At 34.9% G+C, this 23,408-nt stretch overlaps 1 protein-coding gene across 2 annotated transcripts in view; it reads right to left on the reverse strand.

The window, feature by feature from the left end:
* The window catches only part of LOC117568938 (protein bric-a-brac 1), a 92,505-nt gene that overhangs the window by 18,398 nt on the left and 50,699 nt on the right, over positions 1-23,408 (reverse strand). The window lies entirely within an intron of this gene.

Below are 23,408 nucleotides of genomic sequence, written 5' to 3' on the forward strand. Positions count from 1 at the left end.
TATATATGTATATATATATGTATATATATATACCCTTTATAATGCTATTGTTGTTGCTGTTACTTCTATTGTTGTTATAGAGCAGAGTTTATGGGCTGTTTTGTTAGTTGGCTGGGTTCGCAGGGTTGGTTGGTTGGTTGGTTAGTCACTTGCCACTTTTTAGGTCATAAGACGTTACGCTAAAAGCGTCGTTCAACATTTCGTTCGTTCGTTCGTTCTATTTTAAAGACATTTCATGTGGGCCTCTTTGTTATTTTTGTTTTAACTCATCGTTGTTGTTGTATTTGTTGTTGTTGTTGTTGTTGTTGCTGTTTGCTGCCGTCAGCTTGAAGATTGGCACTTGATTGGCGTATATTTCCTGTTGCATATTTAAGTTTTAGCCAAGTTATCGTTGCTAAAGCCAAAGCCGAAAAACGTATGCTTCCAGCAAATGCATTTCTATTTGTATAACTGACATAGAAATTTGCATTGCCGCTTTTTCCTCCTCATGTTAAACTTGTTTTTAAGGTGGAATGAGAAAATAAGGCCTATTTAATGCCTCATTGACTTTCTGCTGGCGCAAAGTCGCTTTTGGGCGGCATTTTGGCGAGCATTTTTTGTTTTTTTTTTTGCGAGCGCATTTAATTAAATAAATGTAATAAGCAAGACTCAATGCATTGACATTTCATCTGTCGCGTAATTTATAATTTGTGTTGCCATTATGGTCACCCCACAGATGTGTGTGTGTGTGTGTGTATGATTTTTTTTTGTATTGTATTGTATTGTATGCAACAGACGTTGCAGTTGCAGTTGCAGCTGTTGTTGCTGCTTTCATTTTGACTGCGCTGCAAATATTTCGCATTAATATGGCGGAAAATCCATAATCGAATTACAGTGCTGCGGCTCTTTTGTTTCCCATCTCATCTGTGTGCGTATGTGTGTGTGTGTCCATGTTTGTATGTGTTTGTATCGCTTTAATTGAATCCTTAACACTTTTGAGCTACTTACGGCCAACACGTTGCGTATGCGTAACTTATTATTATTGTTGCTGTTGCTTTTGCTGCTGCAACTGTCAGGGATGCATAAAAGCTTTACGACTGCAAAGTGGCATTAATTGCTACCTCATAGCAACACAACTACTATTAACTCTGATAGAAATATTATACGTTTAATTTGCGAAATTATTTTTAGTTGGATTCGCGCAGTTGTTGTCTTCATTATGATCTGTGTTTGCATTGAATTACCGTCAGCCCTGAGCAGCTACTGGGCGTTCAATTGATTTGTCTGCTTTCAATAAACTCAAACAAACAAACCGTTCAATCTATTGGAACGTACTCTTCGTTGCCTCTGCTCTGCTCTGCCATTGCATATTTCTCCCTCTATCTCACTTTTTTATCCGAACGCGGTGTCTCTTAATTTTTTTTTCGTGCTACCCTGTACGCAAATGTTGGGTGAAGGGAGGATATGTTGTGGAAGAAATGATTTTGCGTAATAAATACTTTTAATATTCAACAATTTCTCTCTACTTTAAAAAAAGTATTTTTAAGATTCTTTTTTTTGTTATTTAATTTAACTTTTTAAATTTTTTTATATTAATTTATTATTATTATTGTTTTATGTTGTAAAATTACATTTTATTTAATTTTTGTTTTTGTTTTTTTTTTTAATTTTAAAAAAGTCTTGTAAATCAAAAATAAGATTAATTCTTTTAAATCTTCAGGAGAAAAGAATTTATTTTTCAGTAATCCCCAAAAATTAATATTTTAATTTAAACTGCCTCTTGACATTCTTCAATTATGTATTTATTCATGATTTTTTTTAAACAATACCTTTTACGAGTATTAATTAATTTTGTCGTTTGGAAAATGGATTAACTAAATTGATTCAAATATGTTAGTTTATATTTCTTTAATTATTGGAACTATTTTCATTAATTTTAATCTCATTTTGTTAATTTTCATTTCCTTTATTTCATTTCATTGCATTTTATTTTATTTCATTTAATTTTATTTCATTCCTATCCATTGCAGTCCAGTCAATTCTATTTCATTCCATTTTATTCCATTCCATTCAATTTCATGTCATTTCATCTCATTTTATTTCATTTCATTTCGTTTCATTAAATTTTATTTATTTCATTTCATTCCACTTTATTCCAATTAATTTTATACCATTTCATTTTATTCTATTTTATTCTCTTATTATTATAGTATTTTAATTTATTTTTTATATGATAATATTATGTCATATAATTGGATCATGGAATATATTTTTTTATTTTATTTTAATTTTAAACCTTTGTAGGGTATCTTCTAGTCCATTATCGTTCTGCAGTCACTGCCATTGTTTATTTATATATTTTTGTATGTGTGTACGTAAAGCGTCACACGCAGCTTATTGGCATATTGACAATTACACGGGCGATACATATAAATTAAGTAAACGGCCGATCGACGGAGGGACTGAGGCAACAACAGCAACAACAACTGAAACAACAACAACTACATCAACGCTGGCAGCGACTGCAACTGCGACTGCGAGGCAACAGCTCAGCTTGATGCGGCTGGCCAAATTTAATTGACAACTTACTGTTGCACGGCAATCGGGGCGGGGCCGGGGGCAGACGCGACGCGCCGCGCAATCTGTCACAGCTCAAAGATATACACAGCCAAACATATATACGGAATATATGTATGTATATTCGATGCACTTGCACACTAACATATGCAGGTTGACCCGCGACGGCTTACAAATTAAAATTCAATATTAACGGTCTGTAATAAAAAACAAAAAAGCAACAACAACAATAGCAACAACAGCGACAAAATGAAAATAATTTAATAGCAGAGCTCCGACTGCTACTGTTGTGTGGGGGTTAAAGAGGGACGCGGGGAACAACGGGCATAGATGGTGGTCAGTGTATTTCCATAATCGTGACTTCATAAAAATTAAACTTCGATTTAAAAGTAATGAGCAACATGACGCGTTGCTTGTATTCCAATTGCACGAGAGTAGGGCAAAAACATTATAATGATGATGAACAGATAATTTACTCGCAGCGCTGTTTCACGCTTCTCTCACTCAAAATGCAGCAGTTGATTAAATATGTTGCGCAAATGCGCATCGTAAAATGCGAACATCAATTAAACGCTATTTATTAATATATATTTAATTTTTTGTATGACAATTCCAAAATAATGTGTGGCAAAGTAATAAAAATGAACGATCTTTTGGTACATACAATAATAAATATAATTTTTTTATGATTTCAGAAAAAAACTTTAAATTTTTTTTAGTAACACTTGTATGGACAAAAAAGCTTACTTATTGTGGGTCTTTGTTCCTTTAGTTGGTATATTTTGCACTCTATGGTATATTTTAAATATAGTATAGTAAATGATCGTCCGGTATATTTTTGGTGTTCTTGCAGTATATTAATTTGGTATATTTTACAATTAATACTGAATTGTTTTGAGTAAAACGGTATATTTTGCATGCTATGGTATATTTTGAATGTAGTACTATGTCAATATACCAAATGTAGCATATGGTATATTTTTACAGTATATTAAAACGGTTTATTTTCTAATTAATACTGAAAAGTTTTGAGCAATCTGGTATATTTGGCACTCTAAGGTTTATATACGCAATGTAGCCTATGGTATATTTTTGCAGTATATTTATTAATACTGAACTGTTTTAGCTTCCTTACTTGTTGTATTTAGGGTAAAGCAATGTTTAGAAAAATGTTTTTTTAAACTTCAAAACTCTTTTTTATCTGCATAATTCTAATGAATGTATGAAAACTGGTTTCTAACTTGATTTTTGACAAACATAAATATTTTCTATCTTCAAATTTTTTGTTCTTACGCATTTGAAAATGTATATTTTCTATCTTCTTAAAATTATTTTTCTTAGTAAGTGCTATATTTTTGCTTTTAAAAACCAATAAAAATATAATTCTTTAACATAAAAAAAACTCATTTTATAATTTAAAAAAAAAAAAAAAAAATAGAAAATGAAACTTAAATTACCATAAGAATTACTTAAATTTGATGATAAAAATAAATATTTAAATAAATATGATAAGGCCGTTAGACTTATTTAAAATAAAGTTTATTGAAATTGTTTTCCCATATTGAAGAGCAATGCTAATGGTCTTCACCATGAATATGGACAGATCTCGATAAATAACGTTGATATCTTCTTTGGCTGATGGGCAATGTTGCGGCGTTGCATTGACAACGGCTCAAACGACACATGGCCGAAACAATGGTGTGAAAAACGCAAACACTCAGGCGACACCTCTCATCCTCAACTGGATGATGATGAGCAGCTGACTCTTTTTCCCAGTCTGAGTTGTGTGTGAACTCATCTCTCACTCACTCACTCACTCACTCTCTGGCTGTGTGTGTGTGGTGCTTGTGGGTAAATATTTTTAATACGCGTCGCATTCAACCGCAATACAAGGCAATTAAATATTTCAAGCCGCACGCTTCCCAACGCCAACACCAACAGCAACGCCAACGCCAACTCCGACGCCTCTCACATCCGACACAAAAACCGAGTTGAGCTCAAAGTGTGTGTTGTGGAGTGGGCTGCCATTTTCCGGCCGAGCAGCAGCAGCAACAGTACAAAAGCAACAACAGTTTATCCTGCCAGTTGGCGGTCAGGATGCAACTGCAAACGGTGTCTGCTTCATGTATATATATATATAAATGTACTTTTTTAACTGTGTATTTGTGTAGCTGTATCTGAAGTTGCATCTGAATCTGCATCTGTTTGTGGGCAACGATTGTCGCTTGATCTTTATTTTTTTCTCTGTTCACTGTTGTTTCTGCGGCAAACGAACGAAGGATGGCAAGAGAAGAATGGGGAATGCAACTGCAACGGCAATTGTAATTTTTTGCGCTTTTGTTTTAATTGGCGCCCATAATAATCAAATAATTTGTTTATTGAAAAACATTTTTTACAATTAAGTAAACAACAAATTGATTTCCAACATGAATAATTGCCTTCACCGTAGAGGCAATATTCTTGTTTAATCGCCTGCTCGACGTTGCACGTTGCACGTTGTCTGGATATTTGTAGACACTCTCACACATACATGCATATGAAATACATATTTATATAAATATATATATTGGCGTTGCTCAACGGGGAATGCAATTATTGAAATAACAGCAATAATAACAATCAACATCCCAAACTCCACGCTGTGCACCCTTTTTATGTGGAGGCTGACGCTGTGCTGCTTGTGTTGCATGTGGCGTCAAATGTTGCACGTTTTTTGCATTTTTGTTGCTGCCTGCCACACGTAGAGAGTGTCAAAATATGCGCCCAATTTTGCTTATTAAAAATTCCATGAACTGCCATGCATCTGCATGCTTTATGATAAAGGGGAAGGGGAGAAAGTTGAATTGGGTATGGGGGAGGAGGGGGAAAGAAAGCTCAGCATTCTCAGAGTGGCAAATAAAATATTTAACAAATTATTATTGTGTTCGCAATTTGATTCATTACTGCTTAATGTCGTGGCATGTGTGTGTGTGTTCGTATGTGAGTTTGTTGAAGAAAATGTTGCCTACTTTTAGGGGGCAAACGTAATCGAATTTGTAATGCAATTTTGTCGAGTTTATTAACAAGCTGTCTGCGTTGACTTCTGGGAATTGTTGATGAAAGACTTATGAATTTGGTTAATACATAAAATGCTTAAATTTTAATTTACTTTTATTTCATTTTATTTTTAGCAATTTGTTGTTTTTCTTAAATGTTTCAAGTTATTTTATATTTATAGTATTGCTTTTGTTTCAATATGAATTCTGGCAACTGAAAACTAATTACTGTCTTATGTGTAATATAATAATGAAGTATTTATATAATGTTTTTTCATTTTTAATATTTAGGCGCCAGTTCGTAAAGTTTGTTAATAAGCTGTCGGCGTTGACTTTAATATATATTTGATGATTTTAGATTTTTATACAAGTCGGGTTTTTATCACCGATATGTAAATAAAATTGGGCAAAGAATTCTAAAAATAAATATTAATACGATGATGAAAAAGACTTTGGATGGAGGGAGAAAGAAATCGCAGCATAAGCCCAATGGTGAAGAAAAATTAATGTTTGACGCAAAGAAAGTCCGATGAATGAAATATTTGATTTAGGTTTGTTTGCTGGTTTATTTTGGAAGGACTTCTTATACCATTGCAACTTGTAAATTCCTTTCGATTTATCAGAATAAATTTTACCATTATATGTTACTTGTTATATTAAGACTGTTTGAACTTGAAATGTGGAAAAAGTCGGTCACAAAAATTGCTAATGATTTATTATTGAGCTATTTACGTATAGGATTTCTCTCTATTCGCTCTCTGTTCGCTTTAGCTTCCATGAAATATATTAAAATATATGCTTTGCCATATTTAAAGCGTTGCACTCTAGTATTTTGGGTTTTGCACCGCTCTGGGCACATTTTTCGCCGTCTGAAATGTGTAAAGCAATTTGAAAGCTAATTTGTGCTATGCGGACGGTCGGTCAATTGATGGAGGGGATCTGTGCGGCAAATGATCCACATGGGGGTAGCAGATAGAGGTGCGGGGTAGTGGAGAGGCGAAAGAGGAGGGATGAAGCTGTGTGCAATGTGCATTTGATAAACTGTCAGGGAATGGCAAACTTCACTTTGGGCATATTTAATGAAAATGTTGCCAAATTGTGGGGGCCGCAGTTTGGGGGGTTGTGAGCTCTCTCAAACATGAGGAGGAAGGGGCGAAGAGTGGTGCGGTGTATGGGTGATTTTGACGTAACACTTTGGTTGCGATTTGACATGACAAATATGTGCATTGGCATGCACGACAAACACACGAGGGAGGCAAACATACTATCCGAAAAGCAGCAGCATCAATCGACCCTCCCCCCCTCCTCCTTCTCTCCCACCCCGCATCATTCGCATTATTATCATCATCATTAACATGGGCATAATGATGATCATTATGCACGTAGCTTGATTGTCATCATTATCGTTATCTGTGCGCTGATTATGATGTTTGAAGTGGAGGCCCCATTTTGCATTTGCGCATTGCATGATTCAATAATGATTGAATTAATTGCGTTAATAACTGACACTAGCCACAGTACGGACACAGAGCCTGTATCCTGCATCCTGTCTGTCTGCCTGTCTGCCTGTCTGTCTATCTGTCTGCCTCGACTGGCGGCTCAAAGACGCTTTGTGCCACTATCTTAAGTGTGTGCGCGTGGCAAAGCCGTAGACAAACTTCGGGCATACAAATCGAATTTGCTGCTAAGTAGCCGCAGCAGTCGGACTTATGCACCCATCTACTGCACTGCTCTGTGGATGGGTGAGGCAAAGTCCTGTGGCTCCCAAATTAGTGATTTTGATTTGCGCATTACGTATACGCCATGTGTGTACGTGTTTGTGTGTGTTGCATCCGCTTTATCCACTGTTCTCTGTGTGTGTGTGTTAGTGTTTCTGACATTTTCGCTCAGTGACAGTTTGTAGTTGTTGGCGTTTGATTGATAACATACGATTAATAAAATATTGAACAGGCACAACACTCAAACAAACACACACACACACACACTCTCGAAACACCGTCAGCGATTTGCATGCAACATTTTTGCATGGAAAAAAGCATAAATCAGTTATTGGCCAACTAATTTATAATAAATTGATGGCCTCAATGTTGGTGTCTGTCCGTCCAGCGTTATTAGATGAGATGACTATAATATAATTTGTTTATTTGACCATTTTGTTGATGCATGTCTACGCTAATAATTGTAAACAACAATATGCTTTCACAGCACAGATTGCATAACAATCGAACCTAAATTTTCCCCAATTACAATTCAACATTGTGCTGCACTTAAGATTCATTATGGGATTTAATAAATTTGTTTTGTTTACCATTCACTATTCACAACTATTTCAGTTATTTCTCTCTATATAAACTAAGTATTTTCAACAACTTGTTTAAAGTCTTCCTCAACACAGAATTTTAATCAGGCAAATGTATATACATATGTTTATAAACATATATGCAAGTGTGAATACGGTTTCGAGTATTTTTGTATTTTCAACTCGTATGTCTATGCATTATGCTTTTGTATCAATGATAATTATTTGTCTGATGCTGCTACTGTCCTCGTTGTTGTTGTTGTTGCTGTTGCAGTTGCTGTGTTCCTCGCTGCACACACAAAAGGAATCAAACAAAACTTTGTGCCTTTGTCTAACACAGAGAGAGAGCGAGACCAAAGAGAGGGGTGCATCATGAGAGCTGAGCTGTGTCAAATTAAAAGTGAGAAACAGATGCGGCAGAAAGACAAAGGTGCCAAAAGGTTGATATCTGCAACCATTCCTCCCCCTCCTTCCCCTTCCCCATCTCTGACTTTTTTAATATACTTGTAGCTAACGCGTGAGCGAGCTTTTCCCTTTACTTTTGTTTCGCATAAGAAACACATTCGCACACACACACAGTGGCAGAGAAAACTTATGCATATGAAACAAAAGCGGCACAAAAATAATAATCAAAAGCACAGATACTTGTAGAAAAGACAGATACAACAGACGGCATAAGTAGAGACAAATATATGCAAAATAAAATATAAAGGAAAAGTTTTCAAGTTGATTGAAAAGTAGATTATAGTGTGTATTAAAAGAAATATATTTATGAGGAAAAGTGGATTTTTCTTAAAAATAAATGTTATAAATTAAAATATTTATAAATTGAGACAGCATTTTAAATTTGTTATATTTGAAGTTGATTGAAAAGTAGTTTAATTGTGTATTACTTCAAGTTACTATAGCTAGTATATAACACTAGACTTTATAATAAAGTATGGCTTTAACGCTCGGAATAGGTAGAGAAAATTATGGAAAATAAAAGCGGATATATCTTTAAAATAAATTAATTAGATTTGAATTTAGTTGAAACGTAGATATGATTATTCTTCGAACTGTTTGTTTGTTGATGTAGATTTTTCTTAAACTGAAAAGTATTATATTGAGTAAAATTAAAAGTAATTTGGGTCTCAAGCTATTTGCTTGATTTGTAATTCAAAGGATCATAAATCTATGTTGCAGCATATTTGATGATAGATTTAATCTAATAAGCTCAATTGAAATTTATTTATTTTGTATTTTATTCATTGCAGTTTATTTGGGTTGTATCCCACGCTTGAGTTTATAATAATTCTTAGCTATAACACTTGAAATAAGTAAAGCCAAGTAAAATAAAATATATAAGTCAAGTTGACAAGTTGTCGACTTTGGAGAGTAGATTGATTTTTGCTAAATTGAGTGATAATCTGATAGTTTCTCGAACTATTTGGTTGTTAAAATGTAATTTGTTCTTAAAGCGTTATTAAAATGATAGAAATAATCCCAAATTGATGTTGTAGCCTATTCTCGATAGCAGATTTAATCTAATTAGCTCAATTGGAATTTAGTTTTATTTTTGCATTTAACTTGCAGTTTCTTTAGCTGGGAGAAAAGCACTTGAGTTTATAATAATTATTGGCTATAACGAGCTCATTTAATCCTTTTTATTGGGGGTAAAGTTTTGTTGTTTGTGCTCGCCTTGAAGCAGTCATGCCTTGCAAATTGTTTTGCAGTACTTGAATCTGACGCTCAACTAGCCATGAAACCGCACACTTATGTGCACACTTGAATTTCAGTTCAAACACACCCAGACAACAACACACACACACACACACCCAAGTACAGTTTAAGGGGATGGACTTGGTCTTTGGTCGAGCTGCTTGGTTTTGCTGGTCTCCCAGGCGAATGTGCTACAAATGTGTGCCCGCAAAAGTATGCAATGGAAAATTGTTGCCCGCCAGCAGCAAACTGAGGGGCGGCTGCTTAAGTTTAGATGCTATATAAATATGGGTGTGCGTTTGTTTGTGTGAATGTGTGTGGGTGTGTGTAGCAGACAAACTTGCCAGACAGTTGTTTATGCAGCATTGTTGTTGTTTAGTGAGCATTGCAGCTGGCAGCTGAGAAGTTGCTGCGTCTCCGAGGCACATGTTAATGTGTCCTTGCAGTTGCTTCTGTTCTCTCTCTCTCTCTCTCTCTCTCTCTGTTTTATGCAGCGGACAGTTATGCTTCTTGGCACTTTTGCGCTCACTTGACTTTAAGGCTTTCAGGCTAAAGAGGCTCGCTCAACAAGTGGCGATGGCGTGAGGCCAAACCACAAAAAAACAACAACACAACAACAGCAGTAGCTAAAAAAAAAGGCCAAAGGCAAACAAACAAAGCAACAGCAGGCGAAAGACAATCGGCACAGACAGCGGGAAATTCTCGTAGACAGACACGCTGACAAGCAGACAGACAGACAAGTTGGTTTTTGGGTCCACACAAAAATCACAGCACGCCAAAAACAATAAAAGCGCTAAAATATCATGAAAAATCATGTCGACACTCAAAAGTGAACCTGAACCTTTTTCAAAAGGAGGCAAGTCAGGCGACGGCAGCAAGTGGCAAGTGGCAAGCAGAGGAGGCGGCACATTAGAAGCAAGCAGCAAGCAAAGCAAAGCAAATCGCTTGCTGCCAAAAAGTAGCTGCAAAGCGACCCCAAAAATTGTTGGCAAAGTGCCGCATAAGGATTCACCAGGGAGAGATGTCTAAGAGGGGGTGTACGACTTGTTTTTTTTTTTTGTGGCAAGCAACGAAGCATGGGCGGAAGTAAAGCGGCTTGTGGCAAGTCTTTTTGGCTGTGCAAAGTGTCTGGCTGCAGTCTCTCTTCTTTTTTTTTTTTACTTTTTCGGGGGTTGTTGGCTTGTACTTGACCTTGAGCTAAAAGGCGAGGCGTCAACAGCAACACAAACACACACAGAGAGAGAGAGGTAGAGAAGGAGATAGTTAAGTGAGAGAGAGAGCGAAAAGTGTAGCATACTTTTGAGGGTCGCTTGTTGCTTCACATTTTGTGATTTTGCGTGTGTTTGTGCGACTGTAAGTTGTGCCAGGATAGCATACAAAAGGACAAGCCAGGCTGCTGCCTTCTGTATTCTCTCATCTTTCATTCTCTCTCTCAACAGCATTCTCCTTTTCGTTCACTCACTCGACAGCTACTTAAACTTTGTCTCCGTTTTTGTGTGGCGTCTTTTCGCTTGCTGCGCTTTCCTGCTGACTTGGTAAAATCTGTTTGCGTTGATTTCGGCATATTTTTCAAATGTGTGCGTGCGTTTGGTCCTGAGCCTACTCAGTCACTACGCAATGTCTGAGCAACAACAACAACAACAACGACGAGCAGCATCAACAGCAACAACAACAACAATAACAGAGTTACTGATTTGTTATTTGTTGTTGTTTGTGCCGCAAATATTTGTGGTTTCCGGGTTTTTGTGGCTTTTTCAACACAACGCGCAACATGTTGCCGTACTTTTTTCATGCAGCGTTGACACCCACACACACACACACACACATACACTCACACTCACACACACACTGTGGCAGCCTTTTGGAAACTTGTTGCTTTTGCTCTGTGTAAACTGTTTTTATTTTTTTGTTGGGTTGCCGCCGCATCGTTGGCAAATGCAAAATTTTAATTTGTTGATTTACTGCTCTGACACTTCATTGAAAACACACAAACAAACACACACACACACACTCACACATACATTGTATAGGCATTTATTTAGCTGTCGCTTAAAAATATGTTTGTTGCCTTTTTGTTTTTGGTTTTTTTTTTTTTGCACACAATTTGCTGGTGTTTTATGTGTTGCATTTTTAATGCTGTTTTTGTGTCGCATTTGTCAATGTGAAATAATCTGTGGCATGTTTCTAGTTTGTCCTTCTCCCTCTCATTGTTGTTGTTGTTGTTAGTGTTGCTGTGTTAAACTTTAGTTTATTAATTTTGTAATCCAATGTTTTTTGGCGCATTTAGCTAATTGCTGGCAATTGCATTGGTTTAATGGTCTGTTTGTTTTTTTTTTCTTTCTATTTTTCTCTCTCTCTCTGTTGTGATTTTGTGGATTAATTTTAAAGCAATTTGTCACCGAAAAAACGGCGGCAGTTTTTAATGCAATTTGTTGATCATTTTGAAGTGTAATTAATTAAAATTATATTGTGATTTTTCATTGTTGGCAAACATATAACTGCAAGTAGTAATTGCTGTTTTGCATAATTATGAGGTATATAATTCTATAAATACAGTGTATTTAACCAGCAAAACAATAACTTTTATTAGGTAATTTGGGGTTTCATTATTTGTAAAGCAATTAATGAAATTTTTTATAGAATTATCAATGAATATTTAGAGAAATTTGATCTACTAAAATTAAAAACAAAGGCATGAATCAACACGAAACTACTTTAAAATTGAACACAGAAAATAAATTCTTCAATACAGATTATAAGTCTTCTAATTTTTAAAAAAAAATTTAAAATTTGACAAAGAAAGTAAAGTCTCAAATCACAATCATAGCGAAAATCGTATTTCAAGACGAACTCGCAAGAGAAAATCTTGACTTAAAAAATAAATAAGCGAATAAAGTCAAATTTGAACACAGGTTATGAATTCTCAAGTCAAGATCAGTTGATTTATATTTCACTTTTTAAGATAATTACTATTATTATTAAAAAAAGCTTAGTACAAGATATCTTAATTCCAAGAAGTGTGATTGATAATAAAAATATTTGTTTGAAACCTAGTTACGGAAAAGTATTTTTATACCCGCTACCCATAGAGTAGAGAAGTATTATAACTTTGTGCCGGCAAGAAATATAACAGGCATACCGACCCGACCCTATAAAGTATATGTACATATATTTGATCAGCGTCAACAGCCGAAACGATATAGCCATGTCCGACTGTCTGTCTTAGTCTTAGTTGCTGTAAGGTATATTTTTTAATGTAGTCCTATAATAATATATAAAATATAACCGGTGGTATATTTCTAGAATTTTTCTGGAACGCTCGACTGTAGCTTTCTGACTTGCTTAATATAGAAAAGTTTTTGTTCTTAATTTAAACCTAACAAAATTAACTAAATTTAATATTTCTCTTTTTAATTCAATTTCTATTTTTGTTCGTTTTTTTTTTTCATTTCATTAATTTCAAATTCTTTTCGAAAATTGAACTCGAATTACTAGAAATAATAAAGGGTTTTCCAAATAAAAGTTTAAGCATAAGTTTAACAATAGATCGCAGTATGAAACAAGTTATCTCCTCGCATAATTTCCCATTTGATTAAAGCTTGTTGTGGTTATAAACTGCTATGCACTTGGCCAGCTTGCAGTAATGGCTATAAGCGTATGAAACTATCAATTGGCGCTGTGCAAAGAGAAGACTAGAAATCAACGCTGGCATTAGCTGCCCACAACAATAGTCGAAGAGGAACAACAACAACAACGAGACCATTAACTAAATAAAAACAACAGCTACAACAACTTTAGTATTATAATAATAAAGTGGCAATGTCGCAAGTGGCAACTGGCAACGGGGCAACTGGCAGCGACGCAAGTGGCAAGTGGCAGGTGGCAAGTGGCATAAATTGCAGCCTCATTCAAGCGACCGTAGCGGAAGTTGTGCATAGAGTAGAGTCGTAGGTAGACCAAACTGAATTGTGTACTAAAGAGAGATAGACTGAGAGAAAGACAAAGAGAGAGAGAAAAGCGGCAATTGCAGAAGAAGAAAAAAAATATTCAACGTCAGCGTCTCAGCGATATTTATCTGCATATATAAGTAAAGAGTGTAGCATACGAGTTTTATATACTATTACTATGCCGTATGTAGATTTGTAATCAACGGCCGACAACAACCAGAGCAACAGCAACAACAAAAACAACAACAATAGAGGGAAAAGAGCACAAGCGCCAGTCGAGGAAAGCAACATGAAAAACACAAAACTACAACAACATGTGTAATGTGCTGTGTTGCGGCAATAATCACTCTGTGATGTGTTGTTGCTCTTGTTGCTCTTGTTGCTGTTGTTGTTGCTGCTGCTGTTTGGTGTGCCACATATGAATGAATGCCTCTGTATTGTTGTTGTTGCAGTTGCTTTTATTGTTGCTACACGCCACTATGTGTCGGCGTTTAACTTCTCAACTTTGTTTTTTTGCATTGTCCGTTTGACGTGGGCGGGCGTGCCACGGGGGGAGGAGAGGAGTGGAGAGGGAAGCGCGGGGGCACTTGGAGCTGGACGCTCGCTTGGAAAAGCAAGTGCAGGAAACTACTTTGCATTTAATTGTCTGTAATGACGTGCAATATAAAATGTTAAAATCTAAAAATGTACAAAAAAAAAATCCTATTCACACACACATTCTACTCACACACACACACACACTGGCACAACAAGAAATGATGTCGACACAGATACAAGTGGAAATGTTTTACAGTTTTCATTTGCATGGCCTTGTGGAAAATGTGTGTTGTTGCTTGGCTCTGGATTGTATTATAAGCAGCTGCTGTTGATATTAAGATTGGCTTTATTAGTTGCTCGAGGGCAAGATAAATGCATCAAGCTTTCCCTCTTTACATATTTCTATATTACTTTTTTTTTATCGATTTATTGTTGCCTGCAGCTGAGACTATTTTATGCACAGACTTGATAAAGTAGCTAAAATTTAACATTATATTTGATTATATTTTATAGAGCGATAAAAACTTTTAATGTGTTGGTTTATGAAATCTTTCTCTCTTTAAGAAATTACAATTATTGACTTATTCAATTACTTGAATGAGCAAAGAGTTTCAACAATAATTTATATATAAACAGAAATCAAGCTCAATAGATTTTATTTTTTGTTCATAGCATTTTACATTGCATTGACTAGTCATTATCTTATAATTGTTCTAAATTTTTAATTTTTTTTTAATATTGTGCATCATCATTTGTGAAAATCTACCAATCAAAAAAAGAAGACAAGTAATTTAGAATTTGTTATACTCATTTCAATGTTGTAATTTTATTTGATTTTTTTATATACTCGTATTTATATATAGTTTTTTTTATTTCTTATATACCTACATATTTGCTTTTTATGATGTCCGTTTATTCTTTTTATTTACGTCGCCTTCTGTTCATATAAAATACAAAACTTGTTTGACATTAGTAATTGCAGCTTAGCATATAACTTTCATTTGTAACTAATTGTCACAAGCTGCATTCTTGTTTAAAAATCGAATTCTCTTCTACATTTCTGCCCCCGCTTCTGTCGCTGCTTTTTACCAACAAAAAGTAACCTAATAAATCAACAGTAGCTTTCTAAACCATATTCAGTGTTTCTCCTTTTTCTAGTGATTTAACTACCTTTTTTTTGTTAGTCTCTGACGAACTAGTTCTAATTTTCTACACCATTTTTTTATTGCCAACTCTTTCAGCACGTTTAGTTCTTTCTTGGCAAAAGGTTCCTTGGCCTGGGCACTTTCTCTTGGTTGTGGCCTTATTAGCTGACAAACTGTGGCGAGTTGTGGCTGCTTATGATTTATGCTTTGGCAATGCCAATTTACGACTTTGACAAGTTGCGAGTAAATTGTAAATTAGAAAAGTGCATTGATTGCTCTACATTTTGTTGCACTTTTAATTGCCCACAACAAATTAACGTAGATGGAATTTGTCACAAGCACTAAACTTGCACATCTTATTAACTTTTTAAATTGTAAATGATTTTTGCAGTGAGCGTAATAAATAATGCACATTGTCAACTCCACATCTCGCAAATGGAAATCAGCAACTCTCTACCCCCAAGTTTGTTACCTTGCCCCCTTGGCTTAAAGAGGCTTAAAATCAAACATGCATATTTCCACTTATTATTTTTATGCATAGAAAAAACAAGTAAGAGAGTTAGAATTGAGTGTGTTCGACTGTGAGATACCCGCTACACAACTTCAATAAAAAACAAAACAATGCGAAAGGGGATTTTGCGTTAGAATATAACTTTTAAATATTCCAGAAAAATACTTTAAAATACCTAATAAATATACCAGAAAAATACTGCAAATATACCAACTACTATATTTGGTATTTTGATATACTACATGAAAAGGGCATTTGTAATAAAATATGCCTAATAATTATACCATGAAAATACATCATTATACCAAATACTATATTTGGTATGTCGACATTATACTACATAAAAAAGATATTTGCGTTAAAATGTACTAAATAAATATAGCTGGTAAATACTATAATATATTTTATAGTATATTTGGTATATTAATATACGGCATTGTAAATATACCTCCTAAATATATATCATAGAATACAAAATAAACCAGATTGAGAGCAGAGTTTGTCACAAATGAGTATAGGGAATAAATACTAAAATAGATCTAGTATATTTGATATATTGATATTATGCATTCGAAATATATCGTTGAATACAACATAAAGCAGATTGAGAGAAAAGTTTGTCATATAAAATTATTTTGTATACCAAATAAATATGGGGGAATAATAGTCATATATATACCATATTTATATATATTTAGTATATCGATTACAATCGTCTGCATTCAAAATATACCAGTTCATCATACACAATTATTTCTTGAATATCGTGTATGAAACGAATAAATATATGATATACATATATGCAACTTAGATTCTAAGTTGCCCAGCAATGAGTTAACGCTTTGGTGGCCCATCATTAACTTGTTGTTTGTGGCCTAAGCATACCCTTTTTACAATTGACTTTTGTGTGTGTGTGTTTGGGAGGGGGGTGAGGAAGAATGAGAGAATGTTGTGAGCTGAGCAGGAAATCGACACACACGAAGTCGTCGCCGCCCGCCGCCTATGACGACTCTGGTCGCTGTCTATTGAGCCGTGAATATGTTGGAATATATAATCAAGTGTAACGCAACACGCCCTTGCCTGCCTTGCTAGCTGCTTCTGCTACTTGCCACATTGGGGGTGGCAACTGGCTTCAATGACACCCTTTACTCATGGCGGCGCACATGACTGAGTCTCAAGTCGAGTCAATCACCGCAACAGAGAGCGACGTCAGAGTCAGAGAGTCAGTTACATGGGGCATGATGTGGCATGTGGCATGTGGCAGCAACAGGGTTAGGGGCCACACAGCCAGGCCAGGCCAAAGCCAGGCCAGTCAGTCAGTCACAAGGCACATCACTTGCTTCGTTTGGCGCACAAGTGAATCATAATAATATTAAATTTGATTTTCAGCTCGGTGGTAGGCAAAAAGGACGTCGTAGAAATTGCGCTGATTGCGCAAAAGTATCGATGACTTCTTGACGCCTTCGTTTCGTTTTCTGGGCGTGTCGAGATATTGTATGTGCCTCTGAGTGCCTGTATATGTGTGTGTGTGTGTTCCGACCCCGCGATTGCTTAATCAAATTTTGTGCGAGAGCAAAAAAACAAAAAAAAACAAGTAAAAATGCGATCGACTTGGGCATACAAATAATGCAATTTGCAGGAAGCAACAGCAACAGAAGCGCCCCAGCATCAGCAGCAGCATCAGTATCAGGAGAAGTGGCAACAACATTGTTGTTTTTATTATTATATGTATTTTTGTACCATACACAAAAACTTAAATAAATAAAAGGCAAAAACGTAGCGTTGCCGCCTGCATTTTTATGGTTACTGCGTTTGGGGCAATGCATTTTATATAGTTGCCTGCCTTTTACGGCTGCGCCTGCCTGCACCTGCCCAAGTTGCCACCAAGCTGCCACTCCCATCACACCACCCACAGTGGCTGTAAATTTTATTGTAGACTTAAGTTCCAGTAGCTGCTGCTGCTGCTGCTGCAGCTGCCTTGGTCTCGGCCACGGCCTTCGTCGTAGCACATTTTGCAGCTCGGCAACAATCTTGCCAACGGCAGGATTTTACGAGTCATTCTGAAGAGTGAATTAAACAGTTTTGAAAACCCTTTTCAAACTAATACAATAGTTTGAAAAGTGTGTTGCCTGCTCAAATTGTTACACACTTGTCCTAAGTGAGATACTCTTTAGTTTAGTTTTTAAACTCGACTTTGGGGTTTGAATATGTTTGCTTAACATAAAGGAAGAAAATTATGTGAAAACTACAATTTAAGAAAATGTATCTTAAATTTGGAGATAAGAAATTCTAAGAAAGCTCATTTAGAAATCGGTTAGGAAGATATAACATTCGGGAAATTCAATTTTAAGAAGTCTTAAAACGACATAAAGCGTTATTTTGTTGTTAAGGAGATAATCGATTAAAACCGGAATTAGATTCGCTTAGAATATTTATACTGTTACAGGCTAGTAGTGTTGTATTCCTAATAGTTAGGTAAGACTAGCGATATTCTAACATTAACATAACTATAGCATATGTAGAATTCACTATTATATGTAAATCAATCCTAAAAGAAGTATCGCAAAATGAAGTATAACAAACTAGGTTCACGATTTAAAAATAAGACGTGCACTCATAATACTGAAATTTTAATTGAGAGCATATATTTATGAAGAAGACTTAAAAAAATAATGATAATATAATACAGATTTATAGGATCACGAATAATGATAATATAATACAGATTTATAGAAACATCCACGCACAAACAACAAAGACTACCTAATCAATTTAAACGTAGTAGTAGTAATGCCCAATATTGTGTACTTAAAATTTTAAGTAGACATAACAAAAAATGTTGTCTGATATTAGAATTTTCTTATAAAAATATTATATTTTATTCCTTCATTTATTAAATAGATTTGTCTAAGTACAGTCTTAACTTTGTAATATAAAATATGATTGCCTCTCAAATTTCTGTTCTTGTTATGGAGACTTCTCCATTACCTTGTAGTATTATTTTTACTAAAGTTATTCTAGGTAATACAAATTTGTCAATTGGTATTCATTTCACAAGGTATTGATACCTTTTTGCTAAACGAGTTAAATGCTTTGAAATTCGCATAATTATTATATTTTTCTTTCTTTCTTTTATATTGTAGAACAAAGCCAATTTATATTTAATGCTAGCTGTGTCTCATAGAATATTTATTTAATGTATAGATGTTCACTAACGTTTTTACCTTTTATAATTGATTATAGTCTATTGTTTTCACTATATCAAAATAAATTAAATTCTTGAAAAACACTTGTGTTAAGTTAAGATTTATGACCAATTATTAAATGCATTTATGTCTTATTGGTCTATTTATTTTTTGTGTTGCCTAATTGTTTTCCCTCCCCTCCCACTTGTGCCACATTTGCTGTCGACATTTGTGGCAGCCGCTACGTCGTTGCAGTTGTTGTTGCTGTTGTCACTGCGATTGCCGTTGGCATTTGAAAATATGATTATTTAGCGGATGTTTAATTGCACCTATTTAATTTTCGCATGTGGTACGCGGGGTAATTAGTATTCGTATGTTTTAATTTTCATTTTCATTTTGTAGTATTGCAGTTGTCATGTAGTTTCTTGTCGTCTTGTTGCTGCCTCAACAACTAAATGTATGTTCGGGCGCACAATCGGTCGGCACCGGAGAATAACAATTAAACTAAATTTAAATTATATGTGTATGTGTAATACTTGTTGCTGTGCTCCCCTTCGATGCTCTCTCCTTTACCCATATCTGGCATAATTATACTAAAACTATAGCAGAAAAAGGGGCAACAACAACCACAATAATCGAGTCGCAACATTCGTCATCGTCGTCATCGGTCATGTTGCCAGTCCAAGCGGAGTGTTGAGGTCTCTCAGCTGTTGCAGCCACACACATACGAGTATCTGCTGCTGCTGTTGCTGCTGCATATTTATTTATTATTTTTTTCGTAGTTTTGTTATGCGTTGCTTTGCTGGTTTATTTGGTCTCTTTTGTTGCATTATAATTTCTACTTAGCAAAACTGAGGATGTGATGCAACTGCTCTGTCTCAGTCTCTGCTGCTGCTGCTTTAATTTCATTACACATTTTTTTTTTGCAGTCGTTGCTGCTGTTGTTATTTCTCAAATAAATCGCACACATTTTGTATGCAATTATTTTTTGCGCTTACAAAAGGCAACAAAAGTGCCCGTAAGTCAATGCAAAGAAAAGTTGTTATTGTTATTTTAGTTGTAGTTGCTGTTGAGAAAAGTCATTTGCATTATGCAGCGCCGGAAATTGTTATTAGTAGGTATTTTTTGTATTTTTTTTTATAATTTTTTTTTATTATTTTTTTGGCCGGGCTGTGCCATGAATTGGACTTTTAAGTGCTGCCTTTGACTTGGCAGTTTTTGTTGTTGTTGTGTGTTGTTGTGTTGTGTACCCTATAAATAATGCCACGCTAATAGGGTATAATAAAAGAGTGAAAATATGGCGAAAGAAAGAGTTTTAACAGCACTATTAAATGTGCTAAAATATTGCAAATTAAAAAGTATAAAAAAGGTTTTTGATATTTAGAGATTGATTTAAAGGTTTGACATTTATTTATATTGTACATCATTTTTATTTATAATCATATTTAAAGGTCTGTCATTGATTGACATTTTTCACGGATATTTAGAGTTTGAGTTAAAGACTCGTCATTTATTTATATTATAAATCTTGTTAAGTGACAGTTTCGCACCTAATCGTATTTATTTATAAGCCTATTTAAAGGTCTGTCATTTATTTTATTGATGATTTTTAGTAATAGACAATTTCTAGGGTATTATGAAAGTCGCACCTTCTTCCACTTTATCGCATTTTTTCTTAGTACGCGAAATTTATTTATATGCAAATGTGAATTATTTGAATTTGGTTTGTAAATGCAATTGCTTTGTAAACTAAACAATAAAACGTGCCGGCATTTTCACATGTGATTGTAATCATTGCGCCATTCACAATGAATATATTTTATAATTTTTGTTGCATTATTTAAATACACAAATACATTGTATAGAGTTATTTATATTTATGCTAAGTTAATGACATTTAATTGCCCGCTTCCCATGTGAAACACACAACACTTCATACACTTCACTCATTCACTCACAATTGTAGCAACAATATCAAAGTTTATCGCCCACCAACGCCACTTTGTCACATGACACGGCCAACGGGCGTTAACAAAAGTTAAAATAAACTGCCAGCATAAAAATCTATGCACAAAAAAAACTGTGGGCGAAGAGTGAGAGAATAAAAAAAAAACGACGACGACGACGACTTAACAGTGAGTTGACCAAACCATCAGCAATGCCAATGGCGTCATCCTCAACGTCATGAAGTTCGCGGCGACCAAGAACTTAACCAGGCAAAACCACATTGGCAATTGCTTCTTGTTGTTGTTGTTTCTGCCCTAGCAAAAAAGTGGCTAAAGTAAAAAGCTGTGAACAAAGCTTTAACTTTACAGCTTTCAACTAAATTAATTTACTTTTATAGCGCTCCTTCTCGTTGTTCTTGTTGTTGGACAGGAGGACAACGTGCTGCTGCTCCCTCTGCTCCTTCTGCTGCTCCTCTGCCGGGGCTAACAAGCTAAGCATTGTGGATATACGCTTTCAATGAGAGCTTAGTGAGTTTAGTGCTGCGCTTTATGAAGTCTATAGTTTTAAGGTGCTTAGCTTACATTGTGAAATGACATTAATTAAAGATTTTTATTAGGTACGTAGTAGATTATAATATTAGCTATATGTTTAGACTAAAGTTGTTGAGAGTATATCAATATATCGATATTTAAAATACAAAAATAAGTTTATATAATAACTATAGTATTTATTTCATCAAGTCTTAGTTGTTTTGGCAAAGAATTTGATATAAATTGTACTTTATGGTATATTTTAAATGTAGTAAAAAACGGTTTCTGCTGTTCAGTGTTTGTTGCTTTGGTTGGCAATCTGGTATATTCTGTATTCTATGGTATATTAAATGTAAAGTATATCTGTATACCGAATATAGCCTCTGGTATAATTCGGTAATTTTTAAGTTTATTAATTTGGTATATTTTAACAAAAATATTACACTGCCTTTATTGAATATGCGTATGCGGGTATCTCACAGTCGAGAACGCTCGACTGTAGCTTTCCTTTTAGTTTTTTATGTTTTAAAATATTTGTGGGCCAATCAATTGGTGATCAGCGAAACAAGAACTAACTCATTCTTTTGAATCTCATATAATTTTTATTGGCTTAATTCATATATTCTTATAAAATCAAATCGAAATCTGTTTTATGGATACCTCTGTTTTTTTTTTTTTAACAAGAAAACGAAAATATCAAAAGCATCGAATAATCAAAATTTTAAAGCAGGTTTTTAATATCATTTAGATTTTTGTTAATACCTAGAATATCGTCGATACGTTTTTTGAAAAATATTCCCCATTCCCATCTTAGATACTCTATTGTAAACAGAGCATTTTAAATTCGTTGCTAGCTACCTTTCCAGTTTCGTTCCAATTCTGATTTGTATTTAGGTTTAAGGCTTAGCTGCCAGCCAGCTCTGTTATATTTTTTCTCTCTTCTTTACTTCACACAAATTGTTATAAATGAAATACAATTAAATATGGTGTTTACTCCCATTGGGAGGAGGCGGCAGCATTGTAATGCAGATTACGTATACGCCGCATGGAGCGCCAAATCAATGTAGCTACTGTTGCTGCCACAACTAATTCAAGCTGGCAATAAGTCAACGCAAACAAACTGCGGTGACCGCAGCCAAACCCGCAAAGTGTCCGCAGTGTCCGACAATAATCACAGCAAAAAAAATAGAGCAGCAACAAGAAGAGAAGAGAACAAAAAAAAAATGAAAATGAAGAGAAGCAGAAGGAGAAGGAGAAGGAGAGGTGAAGGGTCAGCAGGAGCTGCAATAGCTAAGTGCGAACTGCAAGGACTGAGTCCAATTTTTATTATTTACTAAATTGGCGACAAATGCAAAGCAAAAACGCGCTGAACAATGCAACAAAAAAATACGAAAGTAAAAAAAAAGAATTCCCATTAAACTGTAGTTTTGTTGTTGGTCGGTGCAAGGTTTCTGCGGTCTCTCTGTCTGTATATTTGTGTGTGTGTGTGTGTTTAGTGTTGTGTGAGTGTGCCAATAAATACAAGCATAATAAAAAATGCTAAGGAAATTGCAGAGTAAAGCAAATAAAATTAATTGAATTCCAATCAACTAGAAATGCAACCAAGCCAACAACAAGAACAAGAAACAACTGCAACAACAACATCAACAACAACGGCGACGGCGACAACAAGAACAATGCCACTGGGGAAGGTGGCCAAAGAAAAAAAATATTAAATTGTAAAAAGCGGCAACGATGGCAGCACTAAATTAAAAAACGAAGAAAAGAGAAGAAATGCAATTTAATTGTAAGCCAGTCGAAGGGGGCAGAAGGGGGCGTCAGGATCTCAATAAGGCGCCGCAAAGGGTGGCGCCCCAACTGACATAAAAAGTATTTCGGATACCCTGTTTTTATTTTCAAATATTTTTACGATATTCAAATCATTTTCATTCCGAAAATTTATGAATATTTAAATTCATAATATTAGTTATTTATGTCTTGTTTTTGTTGGAAAAATGGCGAATTTTTAATCATAA

The sequence above is a fragment of the Drosophila albomicans genome, chromosome 3, assembly GCF_009650485.2.
Source record: "Drosophila albomicans strain 15112-1751.03 chromosome 3, ASM965048v2, whole genome shotgun sequence".
NCBI lineage: Eukaryota > Metazoa > Arthropoda > Insecta > Diptera > Drosophilidae > Drosophila > Drosophila albomicans.